General features: G+C 48.0%; 1 pseudogene; it reads right to left on the bottom strand.

Moving 5' to 3' along the window:
- Positions 1–7613: 7613 nt before the first annotated feature.
- Positions 7614–15330, bottom strand: LOC146180239 (uncharacterized; annotated as a pseudogene).
- Between the last annotated feature and the right edge of the window lie 5115 nt (positions 15331–20445).

Here is a 20445-nt window from a genome sequence, read left to right as displayed (position 1 = left end):
AATCACCAACTGGCCCAATTTGCTGCTTTACCATAATTACAAGATGAACACACCTCTTCATTTTCTCAGCGCCGCAAGGACTTCCTTGATCCTAAAGCCTCAAAAAAGCTGTCTGAAAAACACAAAATATGCCCCGTTCACCCCTCGACTTCATTGCATCAGGGAACTTTTTTTCATTTAATTTGATCTTACCCTTCATCCCTCGTAATTCATTTTATGCCCCGAGGCAATAAACATCGCAAAGAATATGCCTCTTATGCTGGCGATTACAGGTTATTTCGACCTTCAAAACGTCCTTGAGAATAACATAGCACTAGTGCTGCCTAACTCTTGCTTAAAGTCTTCAAATATTAAAAAAAATATATTCTATCACTCTAGGCTGTCATAGTACGAAAACGACCAATAAGGGCCACGAGATCACACCGGTGCGATCGCGATAATTTTTATTTTCTAGATCTCTAACCAAGAAATTTTGTTGTGGTTACGGCTGCCTGGAGCTTCTATGGCCACCCAGACGTTGTGAGCGGAATGACTGCGCCTCATCACAAACCTTGGACACTGCTCCCTAGACAGTTCAGCAGCCGCCGTTCCTTTCCAGTGCAGGCTTTCATTTCCTCAATTTCCTAGTAAAGCGGCCACAAAGAGGTTTGTTTCGAACCGGAGTGGCATACCACGTGGTAAAGCAGTTCTCAGACCGTGCTATGCCAGCTAAGGAGTGTTTACAAATAGCATCTAATATTTGCAATGCATTTTATTGTAATTATATAATCAATCCAGCAGCTGTTATGTGACTGTGAAGAACCTGTGTGAGAAACTGAGGAAAGACGCTTGCAGAAACGAAGAAAGAAGAGACCTTTTTTTTTTTCAAAGAGTTTGCCACAAGGCATAAGTTGAGAAAGGGGGAACGGGATGCAGGAGATAGAAAGTTAAAAGAAGGAGTGAAGTCCAGTTGCGCTTCTGTATTCGAGAAGGTTGGCAGTATAGCGATTGTCCATTGTCCATTTCTCATAATCACTATCGCGATTCCACCGCAGGCCCACCTTCATGATTATCCGTTGCCTAATATTAGTCGTTGATGGACACGTCCACAACAAGTGACGTACATCGCAGACGTCAGGTGGAGTGTCACAGTGAGGGCACCCGTCAGTCACTGGTAGATCTTTTTCCCGCCATCGATGTCGAACAGATGGGGTCAGAGCCGCCCCTGCCCGGATCCGGCGCACTGTCACCTTCTCCTGCCGAGTAAGACTACGAGGGAGAGGGTGCGAACACGGAGGAATGAGAGCGCGTGTTCGCTGGCGCAGAACTTGCGATTCGGAAACGTGGGACAGGAACGGATCTGGGGGAAGAGGGGAAGGTGGTGGATCGCCTGATGTGTTTATATGCGTCATAGCATCCGCTTGAATATTATGTGGATCGCGAGTATGGCCGCGAATCCAGTGTATGCGCACAGGACATGGATACTTTGAACAGAGCAAATGTATGGACTGTGTTATTAGGAATGTGCGTCGAACGGCCTTAAGCTGTTTAAGGGCAGTGAGAGAGTCTGTGTAAAGATGAACTGCATTGAATGAAGGAACTGGTGGAAGGGAATGTATGGCATTGTAAATTGATTGAAGTTCCAGTGCCAGAGGGGTGCACGTATCCGCGGTATATGTCACGTGAGCATTGAGATGCGGTTGAGAGGGACTATACACAGAAGTAATTCCTCGCTCTGCAGTATGTGATGCATCGGTATATAATATGCACCCTTCAGGCAGATGTGCTGATGATACCAACGGGGAAGCAGTGGGGCGATTGTCCGTGAGCTGGCAGTACGGCCATGGAGGTAGTGTCTTTAAATGATGTAGTTGTAAAGACTGCGAGCTCTGTTTGCCATCCGCTGATCAAAGAGCTCAGTGAGCGTATTTAGCTGGGCATACTCCTGAAGTACTGGTATGGGTGTTAGGCGGGGAAGACATGTTATTGCACGCATAGCCTCACGATTGATGGCCTCAAGGGAGTCCCACTGTCTGCGGGTGAGACTTTGAAACTGTGCCTGGTAGATTATACGCGGCTGGAGGACAGAGCGAACAAGCTGGCGGGCCATGTGAGCACGCGCGCAGCCAGAGCGCATAGCTATGCGACGAATGAGACCTAGAGTAGCGTGAGCGGTCTTACGGATGGCTGTCAGCCACGGGGCGCCAGTCCCAGAGGAATGAAGAAGACCAAGAATTCGAACGGATTGTACCTGAGGAATGGGGGTATTATCTATCATAAAATTTATAGTGGGAGCTTTCCGTAAGCCAGCTTTATTTCCAATGCAAATGAAACAGGATTTTGTATGCGAAAGAGTTAGGCCCAAAGGATGGAGGCGAAATGTCAATACATCCAGCGCATGCTGGAGGGCCGCCTGATGGACAGACGTATCTGGGTGACAGCACCATAAGGTTATATCATCGGCATACGCAAGCACCCGTATAGAAGGGATGGCCTCTAGGGCTCGAATAAGTGGAATGAAGGCCACATTAAATAATGTAGGGGCGAGAACGGAGCCCTGGGGCACTCCTTTGTTTGAGGGGAAGTGACCAAAGGGCTTTCCATGGACACGCACACTGAATGTTCTATTTGTTAGAAAGTCGTGAATGGCGAGGAGAAACCTGTGAGGAAGACCAAGAGTTTGTAGGGAGGCAAGAATGGCTGAGTGAAGGATGTTATCATATACCTTTGTTATATCTGTAGCGATCACAGTTCTAACAAGATGACTGTGCGGAGAGTGGTGAAGCACGTCAGCAGCCAAAGTACCAAGACCGTCCTCCGTTCCTATTTGCGGGCGGAAGCCAATTTGGAATTCTGGATAACAATCATGGGATTCCAACCACCACGATAAGCGAGGGGCGAGAGTGTTTTCGTAAAGCTTGCAGATTGTTGGCGTCAGGGAAATTGGACGAAGGGCCGAAAGAGATACTGGAGGATGACCTGACTTCGGTATTGGAAAGAGCTTGGAGGGTGGTTCGAGGAGCGCAAACCTCCATACAAACCTCGCCTCCATGTTGGGATGGGGTTATGGTAGGTATGCTCAAAATTTTAGCAAATGAGCTCACTCAGGATCTCCTGAATCTGGCCAACGAATCATTACAATCTGCATGGCTACCGTACGTCTGGAAAGTGGCGAAAATTACATTGCTCTTGAAAGACCCTGGTAAAGGATTTCATGTTGAAAATTTTTGGTCGATAGCTTTGACTTCGAATCTAGTAAAATTAATAGAAAGAATTGAGCATGGCCGCCTCTCAAAGCATATTTCAGAGGTTAATGCTTTGAGTTCTGCCCAGATTGGTTTCCGCAATGGATGCTCAATATGGTCTGCACATTTAGATTTAGAAAGCACGATTCGCCTTGCAATGTGCAACAACGAGGTATCAGCGTTAGTGACGCTCGATATTGCTAAGGCCTATGACAGCATTGAACATTCCATTCTACTAAACAAGTTGTCATTATTACGTCCTCCGTTCTACATTTATGCATAGACCAGGGAATTTTTGAAAGGACGAGAATTGTTTTGCACTGATGGCTCGTTAATCTCGGATACCAATGCACAGACAAGAGGGGTGGCCCAGGGCTCTGTGCTCTCACCACTCCTTTTTAATATATTAATGTGCGATATTCCGGTTCATCCTGATGTCACTGTACATGTATATGCAGATGACATAGCATTCTTCGCCTCTGCAAAAGATATTCATTACCTCTATCGTTCACTACAGACTTACCTAAAAGCACTTGAGTTCTGGTTGGACAAAATTAAATTGGTTTTAAATGTGTGCAAAAGTAGTGTGCTATGTTTCGTTAAACCACCGCTCAGATGTCATACCTCAAGTGAAATCTGTGGGGTATTTAGGCATTACGTGTGACGCTAGTATAGATTGAAGGCCTCACATCAAGTCTAATGTTCAGAAAGGTGAGCGTGCCCATGGTCGGCTCATACGGATAAGTAATAGGAAATTTGGTATGCGTCTAGATACTCTTCTACTTTTGTACAAAGCCTTTTTTTCTGGGTGTCCAAAATATGAGCTGCATCCTTTCCTGCTTTTAGAGAGACGGGCGCTGCGCTGCGCCTCTGCCTAGGGCTTCCGCAGTCAGTCTCTACCACTGTTCCGTACTTGGAGGCCCGCATTCCGGACCTTAACTCCCGTTTCCGCCTTTTAACAGTTAGATCATTCTTGCGATCATTTGAGGCTACTCCCGATGTGGCTATACCTATTTTTGTGCCAAACCCAGCCTTCTTTCTCACTCACCAGGGGCCAAGGGTCTGCATGCCCCAGGTTGTTTTCACGCAGAGCATTTTAGCTAACATTGGTGTGGACCTCGGTTCTATATGTCCAATTGGTTGCTCAACGTCCTTTCTGGATATAAATTATGATTCTATATTTCCATCTACAGTGAAGCACTTACCTTCAACTCTATGATCCAGTCTCATATGTGATCAAATTGAAAAGTTCCCTGATCACACTGTAATTGCCACTGATGCGTCTGCGACTGCGCAGAAAGCAGCGATTGGAATTTTTTCAGGGTCTCTTTCCTGGAGTCTTTCGGTGCGTGTCCCGGATTACAAACCGATATTTTTAGCAGAGCTTATGGCAATTGGGCTAACACTATTAAAAGTTCCCGGTAGTCAATCAAAAATTTTTCTGTCAGAATCTCTTTCTGTTTTGTTGTCACTGGAGTCAGCACGGGATGCTCTTTTGAGCCGCTCACTAAAGTATTTCATACCGGGGTGGGTGAAAGAAATACGCTTCATCTGGGTCCCCGGTCACTGCGGTATTTTTCAAAACGAAGCGGCAGATTTCTTGGCTAAACCAGCTCTTGATGCATCTGTTTCATGTACCATTCCTAATATCACCATTTTTGGAATGTTCCGTTTTCAGTGTTATCAATACCTAGCCACTTCATGAAACGATCCCTTGCTATCTACAGCCGAATACCAGCATCTCATATACTCATAGAAAGTTCGTTCATGTAAATCACTGCAGTGTGAGGTAACGATGCCTCTCATGAGATGCAGGATTCCTCGCCTAAATCTTTATTTATGCAGATGCGGGATCAGCCCCACAAACCTTTGTGAGGCTTGCGGTGAGATTGAAAATATTGATCACTTCCTTCTCGCTTGCCGAAGGTTTTCGCATCAGATGAGGGTGCATTTAGAAAGTCCAATTGCACGCTTGGGATTTACAGTGTTGGTCCCGCTTCTACTCTCCTTCGGTGCGAGTGCGAAAGGATTTGCGTTGCCTCAAATCTGTCAGTACTTACATAACTACATCACAGCTACGGACAGATTCCCTTGCTAATTGTATTCCAAATTTACAAAGTTCCAAATTTTTGCTTCGTATTTTTTCCTTTCAATCAATTTTGTGATCTTTGTGTGTATGTGTGTCTGTGTTTGTTTAGTTGACAATTACTTTAATGAACTAATTCAGTTTGTGTAGGACATTTCGCAGTCCACACTCACCCCTGGCCCATCCCCTCTCGTGAGTATGGGCCGTATATCAAGGCAGAAGAAGAAGAGACACGAGGGGAAGATAACTGTTCATGAGTGGGTATGTGCCATCAAATTAGAGAACAACAACAACAACAACCGGGTGAACAACGCTTTTCTTCTTCTCCGCTCTGCGATTCTGCGACTGTTTTCCTGTTGCCTGAACCACTGCGACTTAGTCCTCTGCCTGTCTTGGGCTCTTCTGATTGTGAACTGGTGAGGCCTTTCCGCCAGTGGGGGATTTTGCCAGGTTTTCCCTTTATGGTCTAGGTGCCATGCCTAGCTAGGGCTGCGGCCATGACATTGTGTTCCCGGGGCGCAGGTTCGGTAAACTGGTTCGCCAGTTTGCCGGCAGATAACCTACCTCTAAAATGCTTTTCTGCAAATGGTGTCAAACATATTCCTGTGGCACTTATTCCGGTTGGAGATGGAATAATTAAACCGGAAACCTGGACATACTGGTGCCATTCAGAAAGACCGAAAAGTTTTAGTAAACAACGCTTCCTCAAAGCGTTCGAAGAATCTAAGTACTGTACTGAGCAGGCGTAAACAGCTTGCATGACCATGGCATAAAGGTCAATTGGATTATATCTTGGTGTGTTTTACGTGCGAGCCGTGTGGCATTGCTCTGTCATAGCTCAACACAAAACGTAGCCTTAAGACAGGACTAGAGAGACGAGGACCGGACAGAGCTTTGTCACGCGCGATCTTTGATGTCCAGGCTCCGATCGCTCGCCGCGACAGCCAGAGAGTCTCCGCCACGTCTTCTTCAGGCTAGCAGTACTGCACGCGACAACGCTCACGGCGGTCTCGCCCGACCACCGGACGAGCGCCTACTTTTATGGGCTAGAGAGCCGTTGGAATTCAAACTGGCCGAACCAGAAGCAGCAGCGAGCAGCGGCCCAAAAGGCCCAATTCACAACTTTCGCGGCCAATAGTGGCGCCACCAGAAATTAAACATGGCTGTCGTAAAGATTAACAACTAGCCGCTGTTGTGGTCTTCTTATTCAGTGACGTGTTGTATCCGTTGTCACGTTAAAATGGCTGTTGCGTTTAAACATTTCCTGTAATTGGCATGCATAATGTCCCACATAAGCCAAATAGAAGGCACAAGTAGATGCCTAGTTGAAGGCGAAAATGGCCTAAACGCTGGAGATCTGTGAGCTTTGGCATCAATGCATGTCTGTGACTATTAAAGAGCTCTGCATGCAGTCTTCGCAAGTTCGAAGCAAACCCCACAAGCTGTGGTTTCAATAATATGGCAACGGCGCTATAGGAGTGACAGTATAACAGTGCTTTCTCGTTGATAGTGCGATAAACTGAAGGTTTGAACCAGCACCTCGTCGTTGTGCTCTCAGTTTGTCCGTGTCAAAAACCTCGCGTTTTGCGCTGTGTAACTCGGGAGCATTTTTTTCAGTAAATCGGCATCAATTGAGGAATGTGCAAAGCAGAAGGAAATAAGCACGTAAAAAAATTTAACAGTCTTTACAACTCAGGTACTACTTTATTTTGTAGTTGCTTTCCAAGTGCAGTGATTAACTGTGCAAACATTTATGTTTCAGGGCCACTGAACCTGCAAGGCTGGCAACTCGGCACAGTGCAAGAACATGCTTTCCATGTTATTGTTTGGTAATAGGCAGGCTTTTTTATGAAAACAGTGTCTTCAAATTTTGTTTATTCTGCATGCTGCAAAATCCCTGTATTGCAGCAAATGGTGCAATGAAGTTGTCTTCCAGCTGTCCGTCTCCCATTTTCCGCAACAAGTCCTTCACGGTCCGAACCGCTCTTTCTGCTGCTCCATTAGACTGGGGGTGGAAAGGCGCAGTGCGCAGGTGCACGATATTGTTTCTCGATATGAAAGTGGCGAATTCCTGACTTCTGAATTGTGTGCCATTATCGGACACGATTGTGCGTGGCACGCCAAAACGGCAAAACATGCTCCTTAGGCATCGGATTGTACTAGCGGTATTCGCGTGCTTCAAGGGTACTGCTTCAATCCACTTCGTGTGGGCATCAACCACTATCAGTATCATCTTGCCACCTAACGGCCTGCAAAATCGATGTGAATACGAGACCACCGGTCCGCGGTCTTCGGCCAACTCACTAGTGGGGCTGCCGTAGGCATTGGCAGGTTTTGCGCGCAGTTGCGGCATTTCGCAGACAAGTTTGGAATGTCCCTGTCCAGGCCTGGTCAGCAAAAAATGAACGCGTGACTGATTTCATTGCCGAGGAGCCCTGATGGGTTTCATGTAGCAGCTGCAACATCCGTTCCTGCGCTTTCCGCGGTATCACCACTCTGTTGCCCCAGTAGATCAGACGGTGAGCCAACGATAGCTCCAGCTTACGATCAAAAAACGGCAACAAATCTCTCGCCATTCCTTTAGTCGTTTTAGGCCATCCATGCAACCCCTGTGTCGCGAACTGACTGCTATTTTTGTGTACGACAGGCAACAGACTCGGACGGCCAGCTGATACCATTATCCTGCGCATATCGTGGTGGAACTGGACAGCTCGGCTCCGCGAATCGTTCCACTTCGGGACAGCGTGACTGGAAGGACGATCACTGCCAGGCTTCTTGGAGACGGCGCTGCTGCCGCTGGACCGCTATAAAACAGTGGTTCACCTGGCTCGCCTTCGCAGTCGGCGGCAACCCCTGTGTCGCGAACTGACTGCTATTTTTGCGTACGACAGGTGAGCATTGATGACAACTCATCACTAGCCATTTGTTTCATTAAGCCGCCGACTGCAATTTGGGCAATGTGTGCAAGTTGTACCTGGTCATAACTTGTGCTTTGCTAGACCTGCTAGTATTGTTCTCGACTGTTCACAATGACACGTTGTGGGATTTGTAATGAGGCTCTACCTACAGATGGAAAACGAACTGTTTGCTGCGAATGTAGCATTGGGTACCATCTCGGTGAATGTTCAGGTCTTTCTGAGCGTACATTTTCATCCATGGGGCCTGGAAAACGTGAAAAATGGCGATGTCGCGCCTGTCGCGGGGAGTTAATCTCGGTGGCCTCCAATGGGAAGCCAACGGAAGAAGAACCATCAGATGTTTCTAAAAAGGTAGCTGCCTTGGAAAAAAAACTGGTGGTTGTTTCAGAGCTGAAAATAAGCATAGATAGCCTTCTGGCTCTACCGGTCCAGCTCGAGAAGCTTGTCGCAACAATTGAAGGCCTCCAAACGACAGTAACTGAGGTTCAAACTTCAGTGGAATTCCTGGCATCCAAATATGACACGCTCCTTGCGACATGCAACGATGCCGTGCAAGCAACAAAAACACTTGAGCAAAAGGTAGCATTTCTAGGAGGAACTATTGGCGAACAAGCTTCGATGATTCACCGAATTCAGTCAGAGCTCAATGACAGTGAACAGTACAGCCGTCTGTCCAATCTAGAGATAAGCGGACTGCCAGTTCAGCCACAGGAAGACCTGCGGGCTGAAATTGCGCAGATGGCTGAAGCGCTTGAACTGAGTGACTTCAACCCTTCGGAGATAACCGCCGTGCACCGCCTGCCATCGCGTCAAGAGAAGATTCCGGTCGTATTGGTCAGGTTTTCGTCCCCGACCATACGGGAGAAATGGCTGCAGGTTAAAGGCAAACTTAGGACGCTAAACAACTCCGACAAGCTCTCTTCAGTCTTCTTCAATGAAAACTTGACCCGTATGAACAGTGAGCTGTTCTGGAAAACTCGAATCCGAGGAAAGGAAAAATCTTTCAAATTTGTCTGGGCCAAGAATGGCAAAATTTTTGCCAAGAAAGCAGTGGGGGCTTCCGCCATCACAATCGCGTCTCTTTCAGACATTGACAAAATGATGTAGGAAGATTTATTGTTATTGCTATGTCTTCTTTTTCAAGCTTTGATGCATGTTTTCAATCGTTCCATCCAATTTCACTGAGTTCACTTACAATTCTTCATATTAACATTCGAAGTATCCGAAAATATTGGAATCAATTTCTGGTAGTCGCACAAGACCCTTACCAAGTCGTAGACATATTTGCATTCACAGAGATAAATATTACTGATCATAATACTTGCATGTTCAAGCTTCCAGGTTATACGGAGCATTTCCTTACCCGTCAAGTAGGTAAAGGTGGAGGAATTGCTGTCTTCTTCAAAGATTCATTATCGGTTTCCCATATTAGCATCTCCTTCAACGCTGCAGAAGCGATGGGATTTGAAATTTCATACTGCAACATCTCGAGTCACCTCCTTATCATATACCGCCCGCCGTCTGGAAACGTGTCTAATTTTATCACAGAACTGCATGACATTTGTAAACAAAGGTTCAGCCAAGGTAACCTATGCATAATGGGTGACTTGAATATAGATCTAATAAAGCCTGAGAGAGCGTCTGCGGAAAACTACCTAAATGCCCTTGCTGACCATGGTATAGAAGCACTACTTTCAGATCCTACTAGAGAAGAGTTCGTAAATAACAGTATGTCTAAAACTTGCATAGATCACGTTAATGTTCGCGCCTCGGACCTGTCTCTCGCTATGGCAGCTGTCATTCAACAGAAATTAGCAGATCATTACTTTACATTATGCCACGTTGCTATGGTTGATTCTGCACAGAAACCCGATGATAGCAAATGTGTCATTACTCTCCTAGACCGAAAACTGTTTGACAGAAAGGTGTCATCCTTCGATTGGAACTCATTTCTATCAGGAAATAACAAAGATACGGCGAAAGATAACTTCATTTTGGTTTTTAAAAATTTAAAGGAATCCTGCAAAAGAAGTATAATTACCAAAAAACGAAATAATAAATGTTACTGGCTTAAACCTGACATTCTCGCAGCTATCAAAGAGAAAGAAGCCCTTTGGTCGAAATGCCGCGCTTCACCGAAAAATACAACCTTAAGAATTGAATTTCGGGTTACTAGGAACAAAGTAACCGCTCTTCTTCGGTCCGCTAAAAGACGTTACTACGCTAGCCAGTTTCACAGTTGCCACCATGACGTGGCCAAAACGTGGGCTATCGTGAACGAACTACGTGGGCGTCAGCGTAGGCCTGTCAAGGACGCAATAGAGCATAGTTTTGGTCACTTGACGTCATCTTTGGTAAATGATTTTAATAACTTTTTTCTAAGGAACAGCGCGTTACCCTTGCCACATCACGTCCGCCGTTACTTCCTTCTTCTGTGGCTGACTAGGCATTTCTTCCACCCATAACAGAGCCAGATCTTTTCGGTATAATTTCCAGCCTACAGCACAACAAATCGGCTGGAATTGATGGGATATTTATCAGCGACCTTTCCAGAAACTTTCAAAGCCTAAAGTGTGTCCTCCTCTTTATGCTAAATAGTATCATTGAAAGTGGCTGCCTACCACACTCTCTCAAACAAGCACGTGTTATTCCACTTTACAAGGGGGGCAAAAGGAATGATATTTCGAACTATCGCCCAATTTCTATCGTGTCATGTATATCACAAATCTTAGAAAAACATATCTCATCTACTATGTCAGCATTTTTGCTGAGGCATAATTTGCTCAGCCCGCATCAATACGGATTTGTTGCTGGTTCTGGTACCCAAACATTATTAGAAACATGTCGGATTCTATTCATTCTAATTTTGATAGAAATGAAGTGGCATTTGGTCTTTTTCTTGATGTTAAGAAGGCGTTTAATTCTGTACACCACGACATTCTATGTGAAAAGTTGTATTGCTATGGGTTTCGTGGTCCTTTTCAAATGTTACTAAGAAATTATTTGTCTCAGCGATCCCAAATGGTGGAACTTGGACCTGTGCAAAGCAGTATTATAGACTTACATAGTGGTGTTCCTCAGGGATCCATCTTATCACCTCTCTTATTTAATCTCTATGTTAATGACCTTCCCAGTGTTATAACTTCATCACAGATTTATCAATATGCTGATGACACCCTCCTCATCTCAGCTAATGCAGATTTTTCGTGCGCACTCCGACAACTTCAAGAGGATGCCACCAAGCTATATGATTGGTTTCTATGTAACTTGATTGAAATAAATCCCCAAAAAACTCAACTAGTGTGCTTTCGCAATGCACACAAACCAATCCCGAAAAACGCAGCGGTTGTTTTGCACAGCTCCAGGTGCACTGCATGTTCTTGCTGCCCCATTGCATGTGTTCCGACCGTGAAATATCTTGGCATTTACATGGACAGCGATTTATCCTGGAACACACACATGGCGCACCTCAGTAGGAAGCTTAGAGGCGTCGCATGCTTGCTCTATGCTCTAAGGGCCTACCTGCTGTTTGCCATAAGATGTTTAATTGCACAGTCCTTGGGATATTCTTTGCTGAGATATGGCATGTGCTGTTTCTTTAACTGTTCTGAAACATTGAAAAATAGGATAAACCGTATTCTCAAGAATATGGCTAAGAGTGTAATCTATTCAACACCCCATAAACTGCAAAGTGTATTCCTTTCTTCAGGTCTGCCATCCTTTGACACTGTTTTCAAACAAATCACTGTACTTAGATATTTCTGGAACACCGAATTTAGGTTGCCTAATGTTAAACCTATTCCACTACGGAACATTCCTAGATATTTCGTGCCTACAGTGCGAACTCATTTTGGTATGTCTGTGAGGTCATTTTATATCCCATGTATATTCAATGAGCAGCTTGATGACGTTTTCAACTTGAACACTCGCAGGCAGTTACGGGGTGCTATTGCCGAGCTTGAGCAGCTCTAGTTCATGCTGTTTTCGTCCACAAAAAAAAATAATAATAATAATTCTGTGATTTGGTAACAGAGGTTGTTGCTGCTGCCGGACGGCGCCCTACAAGCCCAATTGCGGCTTTGGCGCGTCCGCGTCCTGTATTGTTTCATTGAAGTGAATAAAGTATTATTATTATTATTATTATTATTATTATTATTATTATTATTATTATTATTATTATTATTATTATTATTATTATTAATATTATTATTATTAATATTATTATTATTATTATTATGCAAAATGTAGTGTGTGACACTGGCTAACCTCGGGTCTTTGGCCGTCAGCTCCTGCAATTCGCGCGTCGTCACTATACCTTCTTCCAGGGATTCCAATGAAAGGACATACTCCGGCGGTTCACCCTCGGTCCCCGGTTCCGTAGTCGGCGCTGGTAGCCTGCTGAGGGCATCTGCTGTCAGCAGCTGTTTCCCTGGCACGTACTGTAACTTGTACTGGTAGCCACCCGAGAATAGTGCCCACCGTTGAATTCACGCGGCAGCCCAGCCATCAGCGGCGTCTGACGGTCAGGCCTGAGCAGTCCCAGCAGTGGTTGATGGTCGGTCACCAGGTTAAACTGCCGACCTAGAAGATAGTCACGAAAACGAGAAACGCCAAAGATGAGGGCTAGTGCTTCTCGCTCCAGCTGCGAGTAGTTTTGCTCTGCTTTTGTTAGTGTTCTGGAACGGAACCCAGTTGGCATGTGTTCATTTCCTGTCGAATGAAATAGCACTGCGCCCACACCATACGGAGATGCGTCACACTCTAATTTCAGCTCCTTGTTAGGATCAAAATGCACGAGAATTTGTGCATTCTTCAGGCTTTGTTTAGCTCGCTCGAAAGCCGACTGCTGCGGCTGTAACCACTCCCAACGGGTTCTTTTTTCCCATGAGTCGATATAACGGGCTGAGCACAGTCGATATATTCGGCAGAAACCGTGCGTAGTACGTGAGCATACCAAGGAACGAACGCAGCTCGCTCACGTTACTTGGGTGCGGGGCTTGCATAATGGCGTCTACGTTTTTTTCGATAGGGTGTAGGCCTTGCCGATCGATACGATGCCCAAGGTAAGTCACGGAAGTCTGCCGGAACTTGCATTTGTCGGCCCTAAGCTTGACACCATGCTCCCGGAATCGTTCCAACACATTCTTGAGCCGCGTTTCGTTGTCTCCTTTGCCTTCGGACACTAACACATCATCACGGTAGGCTAGGACGCCTGGTAGCCCGCTGACTACAGCGTCCATCTTTCTTTGAAATATAGCTGGGGCAGAAGCTATTCCAAACGGAAGTCTGTTGTAACGAAAAAGTCCGCGATGCGTGTTGATGACACAAAGTCCGCGTGACGCTTCGTCAAGGGGCACTTGATTGTACGCGTCCTTCAAATCCAAGGTGCTGAAGTATTCACCTCCATTTAAGTTCGTGAATATGTCCTCGACCACTGGAAGTGGGTAATGCTCTATATCACAAGCCGGGTTAAGCGTGACTTTAAGTCTCCGCATATTCTTACGGTGCCATCTTTTTTCAGGACAACTACGATGGGCGTAGCCCATTCTGAATGTTGCACGGGTGATAAGACACCAAGGGACAATAACCGATCAATTTCACGAGAGACCTTATCACGGAGGGCGTAAGGAAGTGATCTGACCTTACAGAACTTCGACGTCGCAGCCTCCTTGAGCTTTAGGCTGGCTGGCGGTCCCTTGATGAGCCCCTGGTCTGTCGAAAAGAGATCTTTATACTCAACGAGCAGTCTGTTCACCGTGTGGTCGCTTGGTGAGTTTCTTGTTGTCGAATCTGACACAGTGAGTTCTGTCTTAGGAACGCCCGTCCTGCCAAGTGCCGCAATCAGATCGCGACCCGCACAGGCTCGGTCCTGAACAGTCAAGCACAATAAGTGGACAGGTTACCGACACATTTTTGTATCGCACCGGAAGCTCGAGTTCGCCAAGCACCGGCAGTTGTCCCGCGTGACATGACAACTTCACATGTTGCGTTTTCAAGCGTGGCCGCTGCTTTCGGTGTCGGTCGTAAACGTTCCGTGATATGACGCACACCGGGGATCCTGTGTCAACTTCCATTTCCAGATCTATTTCCCCCCACCGAAATGTGCGGAGAAACGGTGGTTCCAACCCGTTTTTCCTTTCCGAAAGTAACGCCCAGACGTGTGCCTCATCCGTGCTCTCGTTGCCAGACGCTGTTTCAACTGTCAGTGCCTTGACACTCGCAGTTCGCCTAGCAGCATTTCCATCTGTTCTGGCCTTGTAGCATTTCTTTGCCAAATGACCGCGTTGCCTGCAGCGGAAACATCGTGTGTTAGCCCAGCGGCAGTCGTTATCACCGTGTGTCGCGCTTCCACATCGTCCGCACTCTTGCACTGCGCCGCTGGTATGATTATCTCGCGATGAAGAGCGATGACTGGCTTGCATTCTTAGCACCGTTGGTTGTTCTGCATTAATATCGCTTGCATCGTTCTCGGCTGCTTCTGCTGCTATTGCCAGCGTTTCAGCCTCCTCCAGCGTCAAGTCTTTCTTCACCAGTAACTGCTTGCGTAGGTTAGTTGAGCGCAAACAATTCTATCCCTCAGCATTCGGTCTAGCGCAGTCCCAAAATTGCAGCCGTCTGCTGTGCGCCGTATTTCGACCAGAAATGCCTGCATTGCCTCACCCTCTTGTTGACAACGGGTGAAAAATTTATAGCTCTCCGCTATCTCGTGACGCTTCGGGTCGTAGTAGCTGTTTAAAGCTGCGACTGCTTCGTCATAAGTGAGGGAATTCGGCGTCCGAGGAGCAATTCGTCCCGCCAACACTTGAACAGTCTGCGTGCTGAGTGCTGCCACAAGCAAGGCTCGCTGCCGTCTTGAGTCGGTAATAGCATTGGCTTCAAAATATGCCTCAGCCCTTGTAAGGTACGCTTTCCACTTATCTGATGTGTCGTCGAAAGTCGGGAGCTGCAGGCTGGTCATAGCTCTCGTCGGTGCTTCACGTTGCGGCAGGCTGTCGGCTTCAACTTTTACCGCGCGGGTAATTTTCGAACTCGTCGCCACTGTAGTAAAGCCAGCGCGAACACGCGCTGCAACACGAACGCTGGTCGGCAGTGAACAACAACGTTTATTGCCCAGATCCGAGATTTTAAACCTGATTTAACTGATTTATTTATAGGAAGGGAAAGGTGCGGTAACTGTCTCACTTGTTTTTCTGTGGACACCGCAACCGCGCCGTAAGGGAAGGGAGGAAGATGGGAGTGAAAGTGGAAAGAAAGAAAGAAAGAGGAGCCGTAGTGGAGGGCTACGGAGTTTTTTCGACCACCTGGGGATCTTTAACGTGCGCTGACATCGCACAGCACACGGACGCCTCTTCGTTTCGCCTCCACCGAAACGCAGCCGCCGAGGTCGGGTTCGAACCCGGGTACTCCGGCACAGTAGTCGGGCGTCTTACCACTGCACCACCCTGGCGGGGTAGATTTTAAACCTCTCGTGCTGAGAGGGTTACAGAAGAGGGAGAGAAGCGTGAGCGACAGGAACGCAGGCATGCGCGGCTGTCTTTGGCACAACCCAAGAAATACAACACCTCATCATTATTGTTTTTAGCAATAGCACACACGCCACCCGAAAAAAAAATTGTGTGAGGCGTACTTGTGAAGCCTCTGACAGTTGATGCCATCTGAACCCGAAGCTTGAGGCGATTAAAGGACTGCCTTATAAAGGATCGACACACCTCCTGTTATTGGTATATATTCTAACCTGACAGGTATTGTATACTTTCATAACAGTTTTTGGCGCTTTCTTCGCCCCTTTCCTGAGTTGGTTAATTTTTTCTGTGTTTTCTGCTGGCTAAATCTGCACGAATTAGCCAGCCTCTTCAAATTACGGCCACGAAGCACACTTTTTTCATGGGTTAATGTAGCGCACTTTGTTTTCTGAACCTTCATCCTTTTCAAAACCTTTAGACCCCTTTTATCTTTAAAAAGAAATTGGTCCTGTTTGTAGCAGACAGTCCCTCCGCTGTTGAAGGTCCAACGAGCCTTGCATAGTTTCCAAAACGTGCCCAATCGCCTCTACATCTCTTAGCGAAGTGGTTGCAGATCTATATGGGCAATGTCGACACCAGTTATCCGCGGCTAGATATTCCACAACTAATGATTTCGCGGACTGCGGCACTAGCTCTTAGTAATATTCCTGCATGAAAAAAAAAAAACAGCCTATGATCAATGCATATTTTCATCCAGAGCTGCCGATCTCTGTGTAACCATAAAGCGGAAATTGTTTTCCCAATCAGTTGATTAAATTTCACTCGTCTGATTTACTCGGTATCTTTCGCACATCGATTTGCGTTGTATCACTGAGTGCACCTTTGGTGGTACTTATTTTTAGATTTTTGCCGTTCCTGATGTAGACAGATGTATAATATAGATGATTAGGTCATATGCTAGGAAATGTACGACGCCTGAGGGTCCGTGCCGTGCCGGTCGCTAGAGTTTGACCACTTCTTGGGTGAACGAATGTTTGTAGAATTTAGTAATATAACCTCATCCCAGAAGTGTTTGTTGCACACGCTTCTTGTTGTTCGCAACGATTTGGCTCACCGGGGTACCGCTGTCTCCCAGTTGCATGACACACGGCCATTTGGCGGCAGAGAGAAGTGCCTCTTCTCCCAGTTACGGCGGTTCCTGCTGAAATATTATGGCTGCATTATAATAGGTTTCCTCAGTCCTGACACATTCTGAAAAAGTTAACTGAAAATCACCACCTACCCTCTGAATTAATATTTTGAAATTTTTGCGCTCGATAAATGTCCCGCGCAGCGCGCGGTACTTGTAAATTGATTAATAAGTCATGAACAATGCCGGCTCCCACATTGAACTGCAGGATGACATGTGCAGTACAGCTGAGGATTCGCAGACATTAACACAGAAAAACAAGATTACTGTATGAAAAAAAAAAAAACACTAAATTGGTGCACGCATGCTACCGCAGCATCGGCCGCGCTGCCGTATCGGCGCGTAGTCGGCGTGGAGCTGATGATGATGATGATGATGATAGTGTTAGCTAGTCCCTTTGTAACGGGTGGACACCAGATTGGTGTCCCAGCTAATAAAAAAACCACACACACACACACACAATTGTCTAAAGAGACATCAACTAAGGTCACACGCAGCACTTCACCTGGACACACCCCACACCCGCGCTTACCCTCACCACACGCTCACACCCCCACACCTGGCCCAAACTTCATCACAGTTGGCGAACTGCACTGCACCATTCGACGAGCCTTCTCGTCGTCGCCGCAGTTGCTTTAAGCAATGCTTTGTCAGCGGCCGCGCTGTCTCCGGCGGCGCCGTCCACTGTTGCGGGTGGGGTTGAGGGGAAACCGAGCGCCTGTGGGAATGTGGCGCCCTCTATGGCCGGCATGGAGAGACGAGTGCAGCGCAAGGCTAAATGCTCCAGCGATTCGTCCTCAGTGCCGCACACCCTGCATAGAGTACACGACACAGCAGGATCGAAACGGCGCCGGTAGAGCAAAGTCCGCAAGGCACCAGCCCGTGCCTCAAAAAGGAGGCCGCTGCCTATGCTGTTGTCGTAGAATCGCACCAGGCCGATGCTCTGCTTGCGCTCCCGGTACAGCGCCAACGTGGACTTGGCTTCCATATCCCTGGCCCACCTGACACCCTCAGCCTCCCCGACTCGCAGCCGCACTTCAGCAGCCCATTTGGATGGAGAGTCAGCCGCCATAGGGTGGGTGAAAAAGCCAAACTTCTTCTCAAGTCGGTAAACTCGCCTGGCCCAGTCCGTCCGGATGCAAGTGGCAGCCAAATACTCGAACACGCGCCTCGCCCAACGCTCCCGTGGCAAGAAGAGCAGTCGGCCGCGAAAGGCCAACTTGCTGGCCGCCTCCCGTGCCTCGAAGGTGGACCAGCCTACGTCGCCCTGGATGGCCTCAATGGCAACCTGGCCATGGCAGCCAAGGGCAATGCGCCCAACCTCATGTTGTCGCCTCTCAAGCCATCCGCGCGTAACAGCCGACAGGCAAACCACAGAGTTGGCGAACGACAGTGCCGGCACGTGCACCAACTTCCAAAGGTCGCGCACCATCAAGTAACGGCTGCAGCCCCACAGGCACCGGCGGCGGAGGATGCACTGAGCCCGGAGAGCACTCTGGCGTAGCGCCGCTTCGTGCACAGAGTACATGTCCGCCCCATCGGAGAGGTGCATTCCGAGGTATTTATACGCTGTGCAGGTGGTCAGATGGTGCCCGCCCAGCGTGATCTCGTCCTCGCCCGCGCGCTCACCAGCCAGCCGGACAACCGCCGTTTTCTTAGTGCTGAACCGCAGCCCCAGCACGGAGATTTCAGCGTGGCAGATATCGACGAGCCGCTGAAGGTCCCTCGCCGATTCTGCCATCACGACCAGGTCGTCGGCGAAAGCAAGTCCTGGCAGTCGGCAGCCCTCGTCGACTCCGCTTGTGCTGAGCCGCAGGCGAAATCCCAGGCTTGATGCAGTCACGGCCCGCTCCACGCTTGACACATACACCAGGTACAAGAGCGGCGACAGTGGGCAGCCCTGCCGAAGGCCTTTCGTCACCACTATGCGCTCTGAATGCACATCACCAAAGCACACAGTGATGTAGTTCCGCCTGTAGAGGCGCCGGATGGTCAACACGAGTGTCCTTGGGAGACCGCGCGATAGCAGGCACGCAAACAAGGCCTCATGGGGCACGTTGTCATACGCTTTCTCGACGTCCATGAAGCAGCTCAACAACGAGCGCCCCTTCTTCCGCGCGATGCCTGCGCACTGCGTAATGACAAATAAGTTGTCATCTAACCGGCGGCCTGGCCGGAAGCCAATCTGCAGCTCAGTGAGCACACCGCGAGCCTCCACCCAGCCACTGGGCCACTCCTTTAGAACCCTGGCAAAGAGTCGGTACACGACACTGGTGACTGTAATCGGGCGGAAGTCCGGCAGGTTTCCCGTCACTTCTCTATTCTTTGGAATGAGAACGACTCGCCCCCGCCGCCATTCATCCGGAATTGGTGCTCCCTTTATAACAGCTGTCAAGAGGCCAGCGAGCTGTTCTCTTGACTCCGGGCCGAGGCTCTTCACCAAACGAGCCGGCACCTCATCAGGTCCCGGGGCTGTACGAGCACTTATGCGAGTGAGGGCGCGCTCCATGGTCTTGCTGGAGATCTCCCACCGCGGCTCCATCTCTTCCGGAGTCCCCTCATCCATCGGCGAGGTTACGGTCTCCTCTTCGGGCTCCTCACATGCCACCATCTGTCCATACAAGGTGGCATAGTATGCCGTCAGGCACTCTTGCTGATTTTCAGCTGGCTGCCCTGTCGTCGCATCGATGATGGGGGGCAGCGGGGGTTCCCGCCGGTCCATCGAACGCACATAGCCCCAAAATTTCTGCGCTGCCGTCTTGCCCTCCTCGCGCAGGGACCGCAGCGCCATCTCAGTGCCTAGGCGCAAAGCGCGACCGCTTCTGGGGGCGCAGTTTCAAAACTAAAAAGGTGTCGCTGGCATAGTGGCTTCATCATCATCATCATCAGCCTGATTATACCCACTGCAGGGCGAAGGCCTCTCCCATATTTCTCCACTTAACCCGGTTCTGTTCAAGCTGCATCCACTTGACCCTTGCGAACTTCTTAATCTCATCCGCCCACCTAACTTTCTGCCGCCCCCTGCTACGCTTTCCTTCCCTTGGAATCCAGTTTGTTACCCTCAGCGACCATCGGTTATCCTCTCTTCGCACTACATGTCCTGCCCATGTCCATTTCTTCTTAATTTCTACTAGAATGACGGTAACTTAAGTTATTTCTCTAACCCACTCTGCACGCTTTCTATCTCTTAATGTTACCCCTACCATTTTTCGTTCCATAGCCCTCTGGGTTTTTCTCAACTTAAGTAGAACTCTCTTGGTTAGCCTCCACGTTTCAGCCCCATAGGTGAGTACAGGCAAGATGCAACTGTTGTATACTTTCCTCTTGAGCGATACCGGTAAGCTGCTAGTCATAATCTGCAAGTGCTTGCCAAATGCGCTCCATCCCAATCTTATTCTTCTTGTTATTTCCTTTTCATGGTCCGGATCTGCGGTTACTACCTGTCCTAAGTAGACATATTCGTCCACTACTTCCAGTATTTCGCTGCCTAATGCAAACTGCTGTTCCTTCCCGAGGCTGTTGAACATTACCTTAGTCTTCTGCATATTGATTTTCAAGCCTACCT

This window comes from Amblyomma maculatum, chromosome 9 (assembly GCF_055883805.1).
Source record: "Amblyomma maculatum isolate TAMU_Amacu chromosome 9, ASM5588380v1, whole genome shotgun sequence".
NCBI classification, from domain to species: Eukaryota; Metazoa; Arthropoda; class Arachnida; order Ixodida; family Ixodidae; genus Amblyomma; species Amblyomma maculatum.
This window is presented reverse-complemented; position numbering and strand designations above follow the sequence as displayed.